Below are 15,760 nucleotides of genomic sequence, written 5' to 3'. Positions count from 1 at the left end.
TGTTACAGAGATTTAAACCTGTTTTATGTCTGCTTTGGGCCTTCCATTGGTCAGGCACTGCACACAAGTCCTGCTTTGACCAAGTCAGGTATAGTAGAAGCTCATTTTTTAACAGGCATGAAAATAACCATACAGCAGCTGATAAGAAGCCGTGTCCTTGTTGTATGGTGTTGCAAAATATTGTACTTGTAAAAATGAATAAATGGACAGGAATATATTTATAGCTACCCTACTCACTTTTTGTTAGGCTGCTGAAACATAACTAACTCAAGCACTTAGCTATATATAATAATAAAATACTAAAACTAATTTCGCAAAGATAGAATAAAGCAAATTTATTAGAACCAAGAAAGAGGACATAGATTCCAGTTCTGCATTTCCATCTGGACTCACAGAAGGTCCTGCTTGGCCATTGGTAATGAGCAGTGTCTTCTAGGACAAGATAAAAAAAGAAAAACATTTACTGTCAACAAACTCAGAGCTTAAATATAAAAAGGGATTCCATGTTCAAAAAAATAATCTAGATACAACTTTGCATGTTCAGCATATGTCTGCAGATGTTCTGCTATTAAATCAACTGTCACAAGTGTGTGGATGACAAAAAAAAAAACAAGGAAGTGTTGCACTGATTATATACAGCAAAAGATGGAGACTGAAGAACTGGAAGAGATGCTCCAAAAAGCATAGAAATTGACTGTTATAACCTTTCTGCCTGTGTCAACCTGATGGCCTAGTAGCATTTTGGTTTTTATTTCATACTACAGATTTCAGTGGTTTATCAGCTCTGTGAAAATGTATGCAAGCCAAATGTGTATTTTATATTTTCATCGTGAGGTCTGAAGCCTGGGAAGGAAAGACTGGCCCTACAGTTAGACAAATTGTGCATGAGATGAACAATACCAGGCCTTTCCTTTTTTTCCCCATCTAAAGATCTTTGAATAAATATCCTACATTCAGTAAGTACTACACCATTCAGTAGTTATTATAATCAAAGAGATGTCTGCATTGTAAGTGCAGATGAACACATCCACACTTCTTTAAGATGGTGTCAGATGACCACTGATTTTTCCAGGTGAGGAGTTGCTTCCTGTCTTTATCCAACAAAGATGATTAGATTATTCAATTTATCACTGCAGTCCCAGAGATAAACTGAGTCTCAAGGAAGATTAGCAAAACCCCTCCAAATCAAGTATGACCAGGGTTGGACTTTCCAATTCTAAGTGAAATGGCCTCTATTTTCAAGTTTTACAAGCAAGTTGTTAACTTTCAAATTTACCTTCCTCACTGAAATATGTTAGAAAATGGATAATTGTACTTTTTTTTAATTATTCCTATTTATCTTCTGCCAGAAACACTTTCCATGCTTCTCTTCTTGCTATAGACGTTAAACTTCTCACACTTTCTGCACCATATTTGACTTACGAATAAATGTCTAAAGTTCATTTTTATTAGCAAATTCCTTAGCTTTTGAAACAAGTGGTATTATAATCACTCTTATGCATCTGGGAAAACTGAGGAAATTATTATAATACAATCATTACATATGGTAGAGAGGCTATTATACATTTGCACTAAGATAAAATTACTACTTGCAGATTTTGCATACCAGTAACTATTACTTAATTATAATAGTGACAAACAATTCTAGTTCCTGACAGTATAAAATTGCATTTGTTCGCTCCATAATTAACAAATACAGAAAGCATAGATATAAACATGACATTCCCAGTCAAAATTGTACCGGAGTATATGTGTATACATATATATATATATATTAATCAAGAGAACTAGGCTAGAAAGAAGTGAAATTAATCCTGCGTTCAATGCTAATGTTGCTACATAATTGTTTTAGGAATACTCTGGCCTAATTACAGATGCTGTGGCTAGCATCTGTAACACGTACTGTAAGCTTGTACTGCTCAGCCCAATGGAGTTTCTGAAAGAGCAAACAGCAATATTTGCAGCAGGTCCTCAGATCAGAACATCTTAGTACATACTTGGAAATAAAAAGAATTGTTGGAATGGTGTATCTTGTTACCAGTGCTGTTGTTTCCAGCCAGTTGTCGTTCTTGCAACTTGTTTCCAATGTTTCCTTGTTTTGCCAGAGCAGCAGCTCAGGGATGGAAGCAATCCCTACAGTACTTTAAAGCCCTCTCAGAGGAGGGAGGAGAGATAAGAGAACAGAATAAGGCCTGAGATAAACCTCAAGGGGTTTCCAGTTACCTGGTAAGACACAGCAGCTTTTGCAGGGACAGTTTGACAAAGAAGATAAACCACATGGAAAAGAAATGATAAGGATTTACCAAGTGGTAAACAATGTGGAAAAGCAGGGATAAAGATCATTCCCTGTTCTGAAGTGCATCTACTTCTTTATGGTTTGGTTCTAAATAAACATCTTGCTTTAAGAACGTTATTTAGTATTGAGTTATCACGAATATTGTTTCCAGGGGGAAAAAAACCTAGAGACAACAAAGCTGAGTTAGTGCTGCTGAGGCAGCTGTGGTGAATCACAGGGGACTGCAGCCTACACACGGTGGGAACGGACTGTGATTCAGCAAGGAGGTGATGGATGCCTGCAGTTATTTATTCTGGAGGGTGCCAGGGTGAGCTGGGAGTACAGTTATCCCTGCAACTGCAACAAATCCTCTGACTAATGACATTTGTATTTTAAGTCAAGCAGTGTTGAAAAGCCAATGGATTTCGTACCTTCCCTATTTTTCCCCCTGTTCTCTTGTTTAAAAGAATAAATTACTGAGTGTAAATATATTTAGTAAGTAGAAAAACACTACCACAAACAGGGCCTCTAATAACTAAACTAAAGCAATTAAATCAGCACACAGTCACTGAAGTACACAGTCATCTGAAACAGCTATCTTTCAGATGTTAATATGAAGAACATATCAAATAGGATAAACTTATCACTCAAATCTACTTCCATACCTAATACCAGCTACTTAAGCTCTCATGACTTCCATTTTAACAGTGTGCTTGATAACTTATTACTTTCCAATGTCAAGAATTAGAATGTGAGTTTGATAAGTTTTGGCTGCTGCTGTTTAGTCACTATGCTCCAAAACAATGTCTAATGCCTATTGTATCTGAGAAAGTCAGTCAACTCTTCACAGGCTCACATAAACACCACACAAAATAGAACAAAACAGAAGGGAATTGTGATTAACAGGCCATTTGCAGTCTCAGTAAACAAAGACCTCTTTCAGAACTCCTTGCTTCATCAGCACACAGAAGCTTATACAAACCCAAATAAAAACACAATACTTCTTCATGTGTAGTTCAAGATACTGCCCTTTAAGAACCTATTTAAAGTCCTGAAGCCATTGCTTTAGAACCACAGAATCATTAAGTTTAGAAAGACTAGTACAATCATCTAGTCCAACCATCAACTCATGCCTGTGACCGCTTTAGACTATGTCTTCAGTGCCACATTTACTCTTGAACACCTGCAGGGACAGTGACTCCACCACCTCCCCAGGGAGCCTGTGCCAATTCCTCACCACTCTTTCTGAGAAGAAAAAATTCCTAAACTAATATCCTACCTAAACTTCCCCTGGGGCAGGGGAACTTGAGGCCATTCTCTCTCATCTTATTGCTGTTACCTGGGAGAAGATACTGACTCCCACCTCACCACAACCTCCTTTCAGGCAGTTATAGAGAGCGATAAGGTCTCCCCTGAGCCTCCTCTTCTCCAGACTGAACAACTCCCGTTGCTCTAGCTGCTTCTCATACAATTCCCTGCTTCTTAATCCTGTATTAAGTGAAGGTGTTGTTGGAGAGCCCTGATCACAACCAATATTTCTTATACCACCTTGTATCACTCAGCTGTTACCAATGGCAGATTTGAGCCATTGCTGCTGATAGCGGGTAACAACGCAGTGCAGGTGCTTCTTCACTCCCACAGCTCACTCACAGCCATTTAGAGCCACGTGGGTTTGTGGCATGTAGGGCTGGACACTGAGATATCAACCTGTACCAAAGCAACATTGTCTTCACTACTCACTTCCCCTTCTGTTGCTGTAAGCACCTATGCAGGGGAACATGGAATACCTAAAGGAGGGTGGAGTTGCACAGACTTGCATGCATTTGAAATGTATTCAAACTTTAAGTGTATGCATTCAGGCATTTCCTAAACCATCCCCAAGTTCACACTATTTGTTTCATTTTCATGGAGAAGTGAGCAGAGAAAACATCAGGAAAAATACCTGCTTCTTTCAGGCAGAAAATTTCCAGCCTTCTCCTATGTCTGAGTCACTGTTTACTCCAGGCTCAGCAGGGCAAGAGCATAATCTCATGCAATCCTACATATAGCTGTTTGATGATTAAAAAAAAATACACAGAAGAGGATAATGCAGGAGATACATTACATGTGTCCAATGCCATACAGCAAGTTGCTGCTGATTAGTGATCTTCTGTAATGGCAATGCAGCATGATCTTTGGGGGATTGCAATTGATCTCTTTTGAAGATATACAGTGTGTCCCTTCATTGACCCAGCCTCAGAGACTACAGAGTGCTCTGGCAGTGGAGGATGAGAGGCACTTTAAAAGCAACCGTAAGAATTTAGACTATACTGAGACAATTCTAAGTTAGCCCAGTTTGTTTCTGTTTGCTCACTTTGAAAACTGTTGCAATTTCATATCAGTGCTACTTTGGTCAATAGTTGGAAACAAGAACAATTGTAAATCCAAAATGTCTGGGTCGCTTACACACTGAGTATCACAGCAGCCACAATTTTGACAGTGACTGCTTGTTGAGATGCATCAGTAATAGGATCCTTTCCAAGAAATCAGAGGAATCTGTAAAATCAAACTGAGCTGTGCCATTCCTTGCAGAAGTTTGTTTGAACTGATCTTAAAAGTTTTAGGGGTGGGAATTTTGCAGACTTCCTAGGCACTCCTTTCCACTGCTTACATTAACAAAGATTTCTACATCGCAAACAGTGAATGAAGTTGCCATAGACACCTGGGAATTAGGAAGGCAGAGACATCTGCTTATGCCTGTAGAGAACATAGACGCCAAAGCTACACTTGATGTGGAGGGAAGAGGCACGTTCTCATTACTGAAGAGAATACATCTGAAGAACTCCCTTCTTGGCCTTGTGGTACTGATAGATTCTCTTAACTAAAATCAAATCCAATGACATTGAATTATACAGATAAATGCTTTTCTTTAACAATAGATCACGTTATCTTCCTAGTCCAAGACAGCCTTAGCCAAAAAACTGTGGGAAAGAATCATCCTTAGGTTTCTTAGGTTTGTAACTTACTTAGTGAATGGATATCAGTTGCTAGTTTATAGTCCCATGGGGTCTGCCCAAATAGCTACCATCCTACTGTTAATAAGTCACTGTTGTTTCAACCTTAGTTGTTGCAACAGTCAGATGTTAATAAAATGTCCAGAAGATGAGAAGCAATTGTGATAACATGATATGGAATTTATCAATCTAAAATGAAGAAGAAAGGCTAACTAACTGATTATAAACTTTCTTAAAATTTCCTGAAAAACTCTCTGTCCCACCTTAAAATGCTACCTGAAGGACTAATCTTCTACAGTCAGGTCGCAATTCAGACAGAATTTTGTTATGTGGTATAGACCATCCACATTTTATAGCATACATAAATGTTTTCTTCACTGAGGCTTGACCCCTGAAATGTTCAGGATAAAAAGATTTTAAGAAGATTTGTATCCAAGAGGTTGGAGAGCTTCCAGTGTCCTATTCTGTTGTACTTATTTTTTATTTAAATCCATCAGAACACAATAAACTCTATATTCTTGCCATACTTGACTAGTTCAGGCACATAGTAGTTCACTAAATATATCTTGTTGCTTAATCTTTCTCAGCACCTGATAACTGCAGTTCCTGAGAAAGCATATTTTATGAGCTATTTTGACTCAGAAGAAGGTATTACCCACATTGTTCTGTTTTAACTCCAAATATCTGCTCCTCCATAGCTGCCTCTCATGTAACAAGCACTGTGTGCTCTGTTGCAAATGAAGATAGTAAAGAATGGGCAAAGGTCTATATGCAGAGATGTAGTTTGCCAACTCACACTCCAGCACAGTTCTAGCACTGAAAGGTTTTATGTTGATGACTGCTGTGCAGCCAACCCACCTGTCAAGACAGAGAGAGAAGTTACTTAAAATAAAGAATGCCTGGTGTAAATCAAATATCAATGAAAGGAGGCCTTAATCTCCTGCCTCCAGTTCCACAAAGCATTGTGACAGTTGATTTCAGACTTATTTACTGAGTTCCTTTCACCTTTTCTCCCTTCATTAATTTGCTGGGAAAAGCTAAATGGGTGGATCAGAGACTGTTGTCCAAAGATGTTATTGCAAGTACTGCTGTTTCCAGCAGCCCTACCCTTTACCTTCTATTTGAATGAAATATTCCCTCACACACAACACACAACAAGCAGTCTGTAGAAGAGTGCAGTTGCGTCACTATAGTTATTTAGCACCGGGATGGTGTTGGTATTTTTGCTTTGTTTTCTTTGTTTTTAAGAGTTTTACTAGCTGCATGCTTTGGAACAGTTTATTGATCTTGACATCCCTGCCCCTTCTTGATCTCGGAAAACTTCACTGTGGGTGCAGATATGAGGTCTGCACAAAGAAAAATCTTTCACTGGGGACTTACATTTACTTGCTTGGCTGTAGCTCTTTGGGATGGGAAGAGTTTTGCAGAAACTTGGTGCATGGACACCTAGGGGCACACCTTTCCATGCACTGGAGGGATCTGGCTATTAGCAAGATACACTTTCTTTTTTTAGCATTGTCCATGGGTTTTGTACTTGTTTGTCTTTTTTCCCTGTCTTAGATTAAGAAGTGTTCAAAGTCCAAAGGGAAAGAGAGAATGAAAACAGTCATGTGGGGGGCTGCGAAGAATAACATTACTGTGAAGCTGGGATAATAAACAGTGACCCATGATGATCATTACTGAGCAGCCACAAAAGTGTTGGGAAAAAGGGAAACATCATTCAGCTGCAATGGAGTCTTTAAGTAGTGGCTCCTACAGCAGCTGAACATCCGCTCAGGTGGCTGGAAATTCAGTAGGGCTTGAGGGGCTCAGACATGCCTGGGGTTTTGCTATTAGAAAGCTTGATGTCCTCTTGGCACTGACAGCAGGAACACATCTGAAGTTACAGAGCATCTGTTCAGTTCCCTTTCGTAATGTTGACCATAGGCTCAGCACAGAGAACATTTAATGGTTACCCCCCTGTACTTCCTGACTGATACAGGATGCTGTCTCCCACAGCAATAAAGGAAATGATCGCCTCCCATATACATTCAAGTAATATTAATAAGAAGTACATAATAATAACCAGGGCTACATGAAATACGTACTTCATGAACCAAAATGAAACTGGAGAAATGGCTAAGCATAAAAGGTCAAGGCTCATAAACTGAACATAATCTCCTGTGCTTTACGCCTTCCTCCTCACAAGCAAATTAAATTTTAATGATTTTTTGGGGAGCTCTTACTACTAAATACTCTTTCCAACCTTATGTATGAATGACAGAATAACCCTAAGGCCAAAGCCCATGTGCTTTTACATCAAAGGTGTTAGATTATTCCCTAATGTGCATAACATACAACATAACAATCCTGATGGGGTGGTGTGAGCAAATGGGATTGAAGGCTTTTGGTCAGAGCAGAAGTCAAGATTGTTGCTCCGATGTAGACAATTGGTGAAAAGACAAGGGTGCAGTATTCACTTTGCATAGGATTAAATACCCACACCAACTGCAAGACTTGGGGAGATCAGGCTTGAAGTATTCCGCATAAGTAATTCATGAATATATGCTAGCAACTTCAAGACATTATTTTGGAACACAAGTATGCCTATTTTTTCTTTTTACTTAGTCTAGTTCAGTATCAACGTGTCTATGTCATTCTGAACACTATCCAGCACCTGTAATTTACAAGGACAAAAAAAGCTTAAGACCTAAAATTGGTTCTAAGATTTTTTCTTTTTTTTTTTTTTGCTTCAGGCAAAGATTTATGGCTGTGTACAGCCTACAAACTGTTACACATATTGAGTCATAAAGTGATGTAAATCAACAACAGCATGAAATTAATGTGGGCTCTAGCAAGGCAAGGTCTGGGGGGCTCACCTAGTGAAACTAGGAAATTCTAGCACTTCTAGGAACTTTGCTTCTAAAGCAAAGGATCTTCTGGTAAGACGAGGGCAAAGCAAAGGAACTCTGCTTGAAATACAGTGCAGGCTGAGGAATCGTACAACCTCAAGCCAGCTGCTTGCCTTACTGTGCCTTAGCCAAACTATAGATGACTCCTTAATCTTATCAAAGATATTCATTCTAGCTGCTATATGTACGGCAATCAAAATTTGCAGCAGATTTTACAATAATTGTCCATTGTTCACCCTTATTCAGTTATTCAAACTAGTTATTCAGTTTGCATATTTGCATAAAACTTGATTGTTTCCACCCCCCAAAAAATCAGCAGAAATATATAAAGTAACAGTGGTTTGCATTACTACCATTTTTTAAGCTATTTTCAGACAAAATGCAACTTCAATAGTATAAGTTAAAGTGTTCTTAAAGGTATTCCATACTGATTCAGATGCCTTAAATGAATTTACATGAGAAAAGGATAGTTTTTCTGAATGCATTCTAAACCATTAAAATCTAAAACTTCTAAGTACAGTCATAATAAACATATTTCTACTCTCCACATGCATGTCACCATTCATTAAAAAAAAACAATAAATCCATGAAATTGAATGGTTTTACAGATGAGGAACCTGAAATAAGATCCCCACATCAGCAGAGGAATCTCAAATAGAACTTTTTACCAGCTCTTCCCACTCCAATTGTCAGACACACAGGGAATTAATGTTAGTTTTTACAATTTCTGTTGTTTAGAAGTATGGGAAACATGACTGACAAAAAACAAGGGAGGAAGCAAAGATGCATAAATACATAAAGCAAGCCTTTTCTGATGTTAGACTATGGTGATGACAATTACAAAACAAGCCTCTCAATAAAAATCAGATCGTCTCGAGGTCATTATCACACTTGCAGAAACCCCAAGCATCACTGACTTCTCACAGCTTTTGTGCTTGCCCATCTGTCATTGCTTCCTCATACGCCAGTGGAATGAAGGCAATAGAAACCATCAGTGTAATTAACAGGGCTGCTATCTCAGGAGGTGCCCCCTTTTGTGGAGTGCAGCTCTAATGTATTCTTTAGAGGCACACAGTGCAGCCAGGAGCTCTCGTGTGCTTCCAGAAAACCATGCTTCACTGCTCAGCCTACACTGCATACTTGCTGTGTTAGAGACACTTTCCCCTCATGCCATGAGAAATGCATTTTGTTGAAGGACTGATTATCATTCAGCTTTCCAGCCTAAACACAGACTAATGGCATGCTCTAATAAACTCACAAAATGAATAAGGACTTTGTTTATAAACTCCAGGAATTCTTTGCCAGAATTTGCTGTACCTGCTCGTTTCCACTATTCATAGAGGTAATGGAAATACTACTCCTCTTTGCACAGCCTCCTATCTGTTAGTTCTGCTTGAAAACATTTCCCTGCACAAACAGGCGGAGCCTCAAAACCACACATCCACTCACCTACCTGACTACGTTTGTAGAATTTGACCTTAAAAGAGTCAAGAAGCTGCAGCTACTCCCCTCTGTTCACCTCTTCTTCCTCCGAGATGGAGAACAACCCAGATTCATCTCAGTCTGATATTTTGCAGTTTTGCAACCTGAGCAGAATCCACCAGCTTCTTGACCTGTGCTAGGCCACAACCATTTGATTATAGCTGCGATAGCCCCCGCTACAGCTGCATTCATAACAATACCCATATTTGCAACATCCCCCTCTGATGCACCTTGGTATTCTTCTCTCATAAGAACTACCATAGAAGTTTCTTGCTGCTTAAGACAAAGCTACTCAAAGTCCCAACTAATTTTTAAGTTTTCTACTGCCTCATCTGCCACAGTCCAAGTGCATGGTGCCACCAGGAGACTTGTCATCACATGAGCAAGCATTCTGCAAGATGTGGCAAGATATTCTAACAACACTGTGTAGAAAAGAAGCTACCCCAGCTTAATCCCTCCTTTTCCAGGACTTTTGTCTTGCTCTTCAATTATACAACTTACGCTCAATGTGATAATTAGATTTTGAGAAATAAATCCCACATTAGTCTCTTGTTTCGCAACTCTGGCACTTGCAGCATTTGCTGCTGCTCTGAAGCGGAGCTGTAGACTGTAACTTGTTCTTTTGGAATGCACAATGCTTTGTCATTTATGTTCATGTAAAGATAAATTTAACTTAATGTGTTTTTGAGCTATGGATTTTGCAACATGTTTCTGAAGTAGCTTTCCACTCAATCAGTGCATCTGAAGTCTGAGAATCATGCAGCCAATGCTAGGTGCCAAATTCAGATTTTACCTCAAAGACAAGATGCTGCTTTTTCTGGGGTGGAATAGAGTTCTGCATCCCTCATTGCTACTTATGGTTTGGAGGAAAAACTCCTTATGAAGTACAGTGAGTTATATTCAGATCAGATAGTCTTGGAGGATACTTGCTTTTGATTCAGTGCTTCACTTAAATGTGTATTTCAGATCAAGGATGGATATTTATTGGTATTTCAGCATATATTACGTTATGTATAATTGCTAATAATTTATCAGATAGAGATCTGAAGAGCCTCTCCAGAGTTAAATCTGAGGGAAGACAATTTCACACCAGTATTGTAAAGGTATGACTGACCTTGCGACTTCTCCATGGAGAAACAGTATGCCTGCTCTAGATCAAGTAGGAGTAGTAAGGGGAAAGCTAACTAACAAACAACAGCAACAAAACAAGTTTACACTAAGGTAACAGATGAAGTAATACAGGAGAGATTATAAAAACAAACCAAGAAGACAGTTGCAAGCCACTAAGGACATCGGAGAAAGAAATTCCCACAGGAGCTACTTCTACTTCAATTTACAGAACTGACATTCTGAATTCCGTACTTCACACAGAACTGCAGGTTCTATATCATAGATGGTTTGGATTGAAAGGGACGTTAAAGACAACTGGGTTTCTCCCCCCCTGCCATGGGCAGGGGCACATTCCACTGCCATAAGAAAGCCCCATCCACCCTGGCCTTGGACACTTTCTGGGATGGGGCATTAACAATATATACAGAACATTCAAAATTATGCTGCAGTAATAATCTATTGTCATCTCAGTACCCACCTGTTTATGAGTTCAGTCTTACATCCCTAATTCACTCCATGAATATTCTGCCTTTGTTTTAAGAAAGTGATATCCCTTTTATATTTCTATTATATGAAGGCAGCAGTTATATTTCTATTATTCATTTAGCAGTACTCATCACATTTGGTAACAGAAACCACTACGCAAATAAAACTATTCACAGGCTTGCTATTCATTTCAGCAGAATTTTACAATACCAAAATTAGGGGTTTTCTTTATTATTATTTGACACTTAGGTGAAGGATAGTCTACCTTTGGACAGCTAAATTTCAGGTCCAGAGACAGATCCTAACTTCAGAGTCCTGAATTGCTCTCAGAAGCAGCATTTCTGTCTTTGTGTTGACTATATTGGGAGCTTCATCTTCTGAAGTACTCATAGACACTTCAAATCTGAGGAGTTGCAATAACACAATGTTAGAAGATATTTGAAATAAGTAAGATGTAGGCATTTATCTTTTAGGATGGTTTACAGACAGCAAATGTAATATTTAATCTAGGCTAGGACTGAGGATATATACACTTTTACAGTCCTCTAGCACCAGTGCAACTAAAGCAAATGCAAAAGCTCAGGACTTGAATCCAAAAGAACTAGAAAATGTAGGCTTAAATTGTCCTTTAAAATTCTTCATCCCTGCATAACACATTTATTTATTATACATGACTACACGCTGGTCAAATAAAAGAGCTAACACTGAAATTCATTAGCTCTTATGCAAATCTTCTGATTACATCTACCCTGATATAAATCACAACTGCTTCATTTATTTCTGTACAGAATATTCCTCTTCAGTTTCTTACCAGGTGTGTGATTATTTGGCAGTTTTGGTGGTGATGATTGTTGTTGCTTTTGGTAGTGGTGGTGATTTGTTTTAGCAGGACGGATAGGGCAGTTGTCTTCAAATCAGTTTTTACTTACACTAGAGGTAGTTATAAGCTGGTAGGACTGGCTGTATTTTAAGAGCATGGATGGGAACGTAAAATACAAAAATACTTGGAGATATTTACCTCAGTGGGATATGAATGGAGAGGAATCGGGTGCAGTTTAAAGTAGAGGTTAATAATGTTTTCAGTTGAGGCTAGGGAAGGCAGAGCAAATCAATGCCCATTCATGCAGAGGACAAGCTGATGGAGTTTTGCAGCCAGCCACAGTGAGAGCAGCAAGAAGAAACAAGCTGTGCTCCTACCTCATCTCTGGTGCAGTCCCCCTACACTGTCCCATCTCTGTGTTCTCCTTATTAAATTATACTATTCCGGGCTGTTTCTGTTACAAGTCTCTGTAGTGCTTGCCATCTTTCACAGGGTGAGATTACTTATCCTATGGCCTTTCTTTCTTGCACAGATGTCTAAACCTATATACGCCTGTCGTATATCTATTAGGCCCTTCCTGTGAAGACCTAATCTATCTGCCAGGGGCAATCTGCAGAACAGCTGTGAATGGCAGAGCCATCCTGCTAAATGTGACCAACACCAGCTATCTGGGGCCAGGGATAGCATTTAATTTCCGGCTAAATGAAGAGGTCAATGACTTTACTTTTACTTGTATGAAAATTCACATTTTATAGATTTCACTGCATGCATCTATCTAGCATGAGCTGGCATGGGGAAAAAAAGATGGGTGTTGTGTGCAGCCCTGAGAGCTGCCCTGTACCTTTAAAAACTGACCAAAGGTACCATTAAAGGAATACCGTAAATGTCAGTCAAGGCTAATTAGCGTCTATAAAGGTACTTCCTGGCAATAATTGATTTCTTAATCCAGATCCCAATCTGCTCTACTGATATTCTTTAATGACTTTCTGAAGTCAGTGATAACAAATTGGATAAGAAAAGATGTTTTCGTCAACCCAGAGGATTCACAGGAGACACAAAGACTGAGTTAACATGATGCTGTTGCCAAGAGTGACTGAGCAAACAGTGTTTGCAATTACAATTCACTCCCCTAACTCAGTTTCCAGCAAAGCAGCAGCACTTTAACTTTAATTATGGCTGCCCCAGAGTAAAGGAGAGGGAAAAAATTGCTTTGCATTACTTATTCGTTCTTTCGACTTTCACACTCCTCAGCAATCTTGATCATGTAATTAAACTCCAAAGGCTATTTGCTGACAACCTATGGTCAAAACGCAACAGAAGACAGTAACAATTCTCCTGTTGGGTTCCCTCCTTCCTGCAGGGCTGGTTTCTGCCAAAGTGCTTCCTTTGCAGAAACTACCATGTGCCATAACCAGGTCATTTGGTAGTGGTGTGTTGTGTAGGTATCTGGCAAAGCATAAAGCCTTGCTACTACAATGGCTTGAAGATAAATTGCATTAATAGTCCCTTTTTTTCCTGTGCTTTCCACTCAGATAGGAAAGGGTGAATTCAGCCATTACAATGGCAAGCAAACATTTGTGCCTGATCCTAGTCTTCTACCTGAGGCTGAAGTTCAGCCTGATGAGTAATAGGAACTGCAGCCTCTAACTTCAGTGAAGACAGCGCATAGCATGGAGAGGGAGCTCTGCGCTCTGTAAGGAAAGGAAAATATCACTGAAAAAAAAATTCAGTTACAAAGATTCGGAAATCTAAATCGTAAAAAACATTCCCAAGATTGTTTTATATTGCTTTCTAGCTTATATCTACACACTGCAATATGCAGACACATAAACTGATTTTTCTTCTACTATTGAAAAATAAACAAAGCAAGACTTTTGATGGACTTTGTATAGAGAGAAAAACTTGGTAAGTTTAAATTGCAAGTAAACTTAGACAAGCAGGACAGTTCTGTCATTTCAACAGCCTCCTACCCCCTCCTTCTTTGTCGTGTTAATCAGCCTGGGAAGTGAAAGCATTCTGGGTCCAGCAGTAGGAAACATGAACACACATGGAGCAGGACCCAGGATGAATGGCAGGAGCCTTGGTCTCTACACTCCCATAGACAACCGCAGCAATAACATGACAACACTCACCACAGCCTTTATTATCCAAAGAACACCACAATGCTTCCAAACCTAACTTTCATCACCCTTTCTCCCAAAAGAGAGATTAAAGTGGAATAAAACACAGAGAAACGATACTTCAAGAGTGGAGACACCCAGACCTGGAGCACTGGGGCAAAGCAGGAGGCACACTCAGGCCATGCTCCTGTTGTCTGCCCTATGTGAGGCTGCAGGGACAGAGATGCGGCACCTATGCAGGCACCAGGCTCTGCACAGTGCTATGACTTCACCCTGCCTCTTCCCTATGCAGGATGCTCCTTGCCATAGCCAGAAGCAGTTGGGCACAGCCCTCCAGAATGGAGCAGGGCACAGGGAGGACACAGAGGAATAAGGGCTTGTCCAGGCACCATATGAGGGATCCCAGCCTTCCTCCGCTGAGCTTGGGACAGAGCTTCTTGCTTCTGCCACAGCAAGGGCTCACTCTACTTCTAATGTTCTCAAGACATAGAGGACAAGCAAGCCCCCCCCAACCCAAGCACCAGCACTTACCACTTGAGAGGCTGCACATACAGGCGGTGAGGGCTACTAGCTAGTACACATATGGTGTCTGTCACTTGAACTGGATACAAACCTGGGCAAGAAAAGGGCATTTAGTGCTTCCTCCCCACCTTTTATAGGTCACATCTAATTACGTTGCAGGCAGGTTTGTGGTGTTGGGGCCAGCTGCAACACAAGTGGGAGAGCTTGGAGAGGGCTGATCTGTGGCAGACAGAAAGCCAGCTCTCAGAGATGGCAAAAAGATGGAGGCTTTTGCATGGACTCACAGGGATTGTGTATCTACAAGCTAGGAAGGTGCTGAGAGCTGCTGGGTGAACACTGAGCATGAAGGAAAGACATCCCCCAGGAACCCAGGGCTTGCTCTGCTCACCTGGCAGCTCTGGACTCCTGCTTTGTGGGTTTTCTTGTTCTGGTACTTGGTAATTCTGTTGTGCCCCAAATGCAACTTCAAAGTTGGGAAGTCCTTGACAGCTCTCAAGCAGCTCTCTTTTAAAAGGAAAGGCTCTTTCCAGGGTTCTGGTGATATTGGAGATCAGCCATACATTCACTTCTCTGAACCAAAACCAGGTGGTTGTGTGGGGCTTCCCCACCTGAAACCAGCTCAGGCACTGTGAGCTGCAGCACTATGTCAATGAGGGCAGTCAGACTTCCCCAGCTGCCTCAGATCCCTGTGCACATTATAAGGCTTTTCCTTCCATTGATGAACGCTGCCTTTTGTTCTCAGCACCTAGGAATGTTACACAATGCCCATGTCGTTGTTTTGCCTGCAATTTTCTTTTGGTTTCAGCAAGTTAGTGAACCTAATGTCAATTAAAGTGCTGGGAATGTTAGTATTTTAATTTTCTGGAAAGCTGCATCATTCTTAGAACACCCTAATCTTGAATTTCAGCTTTCTTCCAGGCCTAGACCGTTTCTAAGTACACACGGACAAAAGCTCCAAATTATGCTGTGGTCTGGTGATTCTGAGCAAAATGTGCCCTAGGGCTTAGCCTGAGAGCATCGACTCATTTTCCTTGGTGACCCAAGACAGATAACTAGCAGCT

General features: G+C 40.2%; 1 long non-coding RNA gene across 1 annotated transcript; it reads right to left on the bottom strand.

Annotated features, from left to right (window-relative positions):
• On the bottom strand, positions 355–15,245 carry LOC110396171. Its single transcript, XR_002436822.1, has 5 exons — positions 15,088–15,245; positions 14,709–14,790; positions 13,657–13,748; positions 11,503–11,640; positions 355–432 (listed from the first exon to the last, which is right to left on the bottom strand). It is a non-coding gene; the product is annotated as an uncharacterized LOC110396171 (long non-coding RNA).

This window comes from Numida meleagris, chromosome 1 (genome assembly GCF_002078875.1).
Source record: "Numida meleagris isolate 19003 breed g44 Domestic line chromosome 1, NumMel1.0, whole genome shotgun sequence".
In the NCBI taxonomy this organism is placed as follows: domain Eukaryota; kingdom Metazoa; phylum Chordata; class Aves; order Galliformes; family Numididae; genus Numida; species Numida meleagris.
This window is presented reverse-complemented; position numbering and strand designations above follow the sequence as displayed.